The 6000-nt window shown below is 39.8% G+C and overlaps 1 protein-coding gene across 1 annotated transcript in view; it reads right to left on the bottom strand.

The window, feature by feature from the left end:
- Positions 1-5261, bottom strand: part of LOC104145706 (von Willebrand factor D and EGF domain-containing protein) — a 200309-nt gene extending 195048 nt beyond the window's left edge. Inside the window, exon 1 of the mRNA XM_068949286.1 lies at positions 5179-5261. The gene's annotated coding sequence lies outside the window, so the exon portion shown is untranslated. The remainder of the gene's footprint in view (positions 1-5178) is intronic.
- Between the last annotated feature and the right edge of the window lie 739 nt (positions 5262-6000).

A 6000-nucleotide genomic window follows, 5' to 3' on the forward strand; every position in this document is an offset into this window, starting at 1 on the left:
AGTTGTTCTTTCATCTGTTTAGCTTTAGTGGCAATATGAGATTTGCTATTAGCACCCAGGAATTCTGAAAACACTACTTTGGAAGGGTTGTGAAAACAGCACAAATGCAGCAAAGGAAATATTTCCTTTTCCAGCTTTATTTTTTATCTTAGCTCAAACTGACGCAATACGTGTTACTGAAATGAGTAGCCCGTCACAGCAGATCTCAAACAAACATTAGGTTACCCATTTATATAAAACCAATTTTTTTCTTTTTGGCATTTTTTAGAGACTTCAATCACATTTAGCCTTTTGGATTTTAGAGCATCAATGTCTCATGATAGGTTTTACACAGCTGACTCCCTCTTAATTGAATACTCTAATTCAGTCTCTAATTCTGCCTTTTAATGGTTGAGTGCCCATTAAAGCCCTTCTTTTCCAAATATATGTCTAGAAGAGGTGATGTTTGTTGTTTCATCACGACTGAGTCTTCTCCTAGACCTTTGGGCTGAACTATCTGATGCTGCCCAGATCCTTTTGGCTCGAGCCTGGGGCCAGAGAACTGCAAAGCTCATGATGGAAATAAGACAACTGTGATCTGTGTGCAGCATCCAAAATAAAATACTCCTCTCTCAATTTCCTGTTAGCACATATTATTAGTCTACCACAAGTGCCTAAAATAATGATTGCCAGATCCCTTCTCTAGAAATACTCTCTTCACTAGAAATACTTTATAGAAATGGGGAGCAAGCCCTTTGCCCACCCAGCTGGGCAGACTGCATGGAGCCTAATGGATTTGTAGAAAACTGCACAGGCGGAAGGGAAGACTTTCTTCCCACCATGCTCCAAGTTACGACAGACTGGGTTACAGGACACTTTTCCTCTTTAGCTATAAAAAGGGAGCAGGCGTTTGCACCTGCCAAATTTGTTTTTGACTGTGAACCTGTAATCACCATAGGTAATAGGATCTCACTGAAGAGTTAACTCAATAAGGAGCAATAAGGGAGACGGAGCCTGCGATTCATTGCATTACAGCCTTTTGTTATACATTTAGCAGAACTGACTAAGTATCAGTGGCTAAATTATGACTAAATACCATTGGCTAAGTTATCAAGGTGGCTGATTTTATAACTCTATCTAAATGCGCTTCGCTCTTGTGGTAAACTCTCTGATGTATTACAGCCTGTCCATTTTTTGTTATTATTCTAGAATATGTCAACTTACATTGTTGCTTGGCCTAAAGTCAAACGTAACAAATGCTTTGTTAAATAATTGGTCTAAGACTATAGTACAAAGTCATCCATCATCAAGTCATGGATTTTGTTTTGTTTCTAATAAATTGTTTCAGTGCAATTTCCTTTGGTAATAAATTCTAAATCTGTGATATTCAATAGCATTACAGAATAGTGAATTTACTACATGTAAGTCTTTAAATGTAGGCTAAATATCTAAATGAAAACCAAGAGCTTGTGTAGGCCTTTTACAGCATTTTGGAGTATATAACGGTTATAAAATATTTAAAAACATAGCCCAACCAGTTGTTATTCGCTGAGCAGTCATTATCAGGTTTGCTCAACTTTCCTTGGAGACAGCTGCTGCTGACCATACTCGACAAGAGGAACAACAGCACAGGGTGAGCCCCAGGGATAAGCCCTCCTGGGAAGTTGGAGAAGACCTAAATCCTGATTCAGTAACCACTGAACGAGCCGTTGTCAACCAAGGGATGAAAAAAACCCAACCAACCAAAACAAACAAACAAATCCTGGAAGCAGTTCATCTTCACAAAATCACAGAAACACAGGAGTCTATGTAGCTACTAACAGTGAAAGGGAATATCATTGGATATATTATGTTTCCTCTCAAGTTTTACCTTCTAAGCCAAAAAGGTACCAAAAGACAGTTGAACCTTGCCTGTTTTCTGTTGAAGTTATCATGAATTTTCCTGTACCTATAAGATTCCAGGGCTAAACATAAAGACCCTTTTATCACATGTACCTTTAAAATGGTACTGCTGAAGAGTGAGTCCAGGTAAAGCTTAGGATTTTGTACTAAATACCTGTATGTACTGATAATGTATGGATTTGTCCTGTATGCGTATCCCGTATGGATAATGTAAAGTACTACATTCTGATGCCCGTAATCACACTAATAGTCCTACAAGGGTGTGTCAAAGGCACAACTCCAAAAAGATACATGACCATGCATGGGTGGTCTGTGAGATTTACATTATTTTGAAAGCTGAAGACAAGATATGCACCTGAAAGATAGCACAGTATCTGCTACGTTAGCACAAGGTCTAACAGCATGTCAATGGCAGTGAGTAAAAACGCTGGCTGCTCAAAAAGACTTGTCAGGAATTTCTGGAATACCTGCAGCGCTTCGGCAACGCTCACAAATTGCAAATGTCATTTTGTGATAGCCTGCAAATAATTAAAAACAGCTAAATGTACTGCTTGTAAATGGGGTTGTTGTAAACTTTGATCAAAGACAGAAAGGAATTCTTTTCAAACCTACTGTTAACAGTAGGTAAAAACTTAATAAGAAACACGTAAATAATTAATTCTTCCCCTAGAGCCAGAAGATTTGTTGTTGCTGCTAATGGACTCACAATATAGGTTGCATTGTGTTTTCTGAAGTAAGCGCTGGATTACTTGATCTCCACACAAAAGAAAATAATTCCTTGCACCAATAAGTGCTTGCCTTCCAAGTATAGAATATTTTCCTGGGTTAACTGCAGCAACTTGCTTTGATGATATACACAGGATGGCAGAGATAAATTGACACTTCATAATAATCAGCATACTTCAAAGCAAAAGAAACCTGTTGGAGAAAAGTATGCCAAAAAATTCTGGAACTCTGGTATTTGCATGAAAGCAATTACAAAGCACATAGAGCTATTTAAGGGGATCCACGGTCTTAAAAATTGTCTTTTCCCTCCACGTGGTATTCTTTGAGGTAGTGTCATCAAGAGAAGCAATATTCTTCCTTTGCTTACACCCATGGAGTATGCAGAGCCATCACAGCTTGAAAGTAGTTCAGGTCAAAAATACTTACAGAAATAACTCAGATTATAGGTGTTCCGAAACACTGGGTTAGCTTCAGATAGGGCTATTTCACCACTGAGATGAAAATACACCCTGCTTACATTATTTGTCAAATATTTTTGGCAATATCATTATAATCTTGTGTTTGGCACTATGATATTAAGTAATGTAATTGCTCTTGGCTGTCCTATTAAAAATTATTCCTGCCTAGTTCTACAGAACTTATAAATTTCATGTGAACCTTGCTGGATATTGTCTGTAGAGTATTAATAACTTTGCTGAGGCAAATATGTCTCAGCAACAATAGAGATGGGGATCTCCACCTATCTTTGGGATAGGTAACAGGTTTAAAAAATAAAAAATTACCTTCCCAGTTCTTTTCTATGTAAGATAGACAATCAACTCCTGGCATGCCCTCGTTCATGTGTAACAGACAACGATAATATTTAATCGTAATAAATGCACAGGAACTACTATTACTTCTGCTACTGACAGAGAAATTGCACCTTGGCCATCTGATGCTATTAATTTTCATTTATATGTAAATATAAATGAATAAATATGTTAGGAAGAAAGATATTTTTTCAGGGAAGGAAAGTAGGTTTTGGAGGCTGGGGATTTGCCTTCATTCTGCTGTAAAAATATACATTAATATTAAGCAGAATCTAATCTAACAGCCATCCAGAAAACTATGTAAAGGACCCTACATGACTTTTCAGCTGTGGTTGCACTGAACTCTCTTGGAGAAAGCCTTGGCTGATGGCCAGCAAAAGGTCCAAGACACCTGCAGCTGCACATAACGCTTGCATTGTTGCAGGACTTGGCTGAAGCTTCTGCCCCAGCCTTGCGTTTGCTAGTATTCCCACTGTCTTGTCTCAAAATGGCCATGCTTTTCACCCAGCTTCAAGACCCATCACCCACCACCCAGGTTCTTCATCCAGCTTCAAGACCCATTGCCCACCACCTAGCAGGGCAACATCTTGCTCAGTACCGATGGGCAACATCTTGCTCAACACCTTGCACAGCAGGCGTGTGTGGTCCTGTCCTACCTCCTAGCAAGTCTTTGCCACTCAGGTAATGGGTTATGTCTCTTCTGAACATTTACTCCCAAAATGGAAAGCATTTTAAATGTCACTAGCATCTACCAGGAGCATGAGCAGGTTTAATGACTTGATCCTTTTTTTCTTTTAATTCATGGACACCTGAGGTAGCTGGAGGCATTAACAGCTCTAATAACTTTGTAAAAACTCAATGGGCTGGGGTGGGGGTGGGGGGTGTCTCATACAGCTTGAGTGGTTGTTCCTCTGCAGAATGAGGAAATCTCACTGTCCCTCTTTTGAGAGAGAATCACCTTAATTTGGGGGGTAATAACAGCATGATTCTTTTCACAGATTAAAGGATGCACATTTTAGCCTTGTTTCTGACTTTTCTGAAAGCTATTTTCAACTCATCCAGTTGTTAGCAAGTATCTGGTCATTTGGGCAGGGGAGGCAAAAATTGGGCCATGTGATACCAGCTACATCATCTTTGTTTGTGCCTTAGGCTACAGAAAATGATGTGCCTTAACATGTTACCTGAGTTGATGGACTCATGGCTCTTCAGCTCATTTTTGCAAAACACCACCTATGTATCAAATATACCTCACAGTGTTACTGGAAATGATTTATATTAGAAGTGAGCATGGAAAGAGGTTACAGTAAGTCTAATATACACAGCAGCAAGAAATCCTGCAGCATTTACACTTCCTGCAAGAGTAATTTTGGGGTCTTTGTCACACACACTGCTTCCCACATTTGGCCATGGCATGCATCTCGTCAGTCAGTAGACATTGCTATTTCTGGGTTTCTGCTTTGCAGGCTTGATGCATGCAACTGCATGTGACCCAGCAACAGATCTGCAAGAGCAAATAATATCGGTCTTGATGTGAATCAAATTAATATATCTTTTACAAGGCACAGCTGCTGTACTGATGCTGCTTCCTGCACAGAAATGCCAAGAAAAATGTTCCCCGTTTCCCTACCCGTGTACATCTTTGCAGGGCAGTCATTTTTTATTATGTATCTATTTAGCTATGTCTTACAAAGACAGCAGCCTGGAAATGCATCAGTCAACATTAATAATAAAAATAATGAAGAATTTCGTGGTGAAAGCTTACCCAACTGCTCTCTGGTACACAGCAAAAGAGATGTGCCGGGTAGCTCCATGCACTTTCTCTGCGCGACCTTTCCGTCTGCCGTATTAACGGGCTGGCCAGCAGATGGTGGTGTTATTTCAACTACTTTGCTTTGGGCTCCCTGTGAAGCAGCCGGGCTGCAGAGAGAAAAGTTGAACTTTACAACTCACAGAATAGCACTTACAGGTCTTTACCGGGAGCTTCCCGATATTCATTCTTGTAGAAATAAATGTTACTGATATATAGATTAAGTTAAACGTTACTACAGTGGTCTTGGTGAAAATGCTGGTGATAAGAGGAAGGATCCCTTCTTGCAAGCGGCAAGAAATAGTTTAGCTTTTTGAAGGACATTTTCTCCTGAAATTTCAGTCTGCTATAAGCTACACTCAGCCCTGGTCTTGCAGTATAATTACCTGCTTCCACGATTTCCAGTGTTCTCCATAGCTTATGTGAGATAAGCTAATCACTCATGCTCTTCACCAGCAATACCTGGTTCCTTTTCTTTTTATTCTGGTGACATTTCCATTGTCCCTTGGCCAGCCTTGTTCCTGTCTACCCTGGCAAAGGTACCTCCGCAGACTTGCTGACTTTCTTGCATCTATTTTTTTTACAGACTGAATTGCATCCTTTTTCTTGTCAGGCTCCTGACACAACCAGAAATGTAGCAGCTCAGCTCATCAGCCATTTGTCTATCGTGAAGTAAGGTCCCATAAAGGAGTAATAAACTCCATCTCTATCTGATGTTGTTTTCCCCATTAGAGTGGAGCTAGAAAGGGGAAAAAATAGCATTTGTAGGGTAGAAAA

The sequence above is a fragment of the Struthio camelus genome, chromosome 6 (assembly GCF_040807025.1).
Source record: "Struthio camelus isolate bStrCam1 chromosome 6, bStrCam1.hap1, whole genome shotgun sequence".
Classification (NCBI taxonomy): domain Eukaryota; kingdom Metazoa; phylum Chordata; class Aves; order Struthioniformes; family Struthionidae; genus Struthio; species Struthio camelus.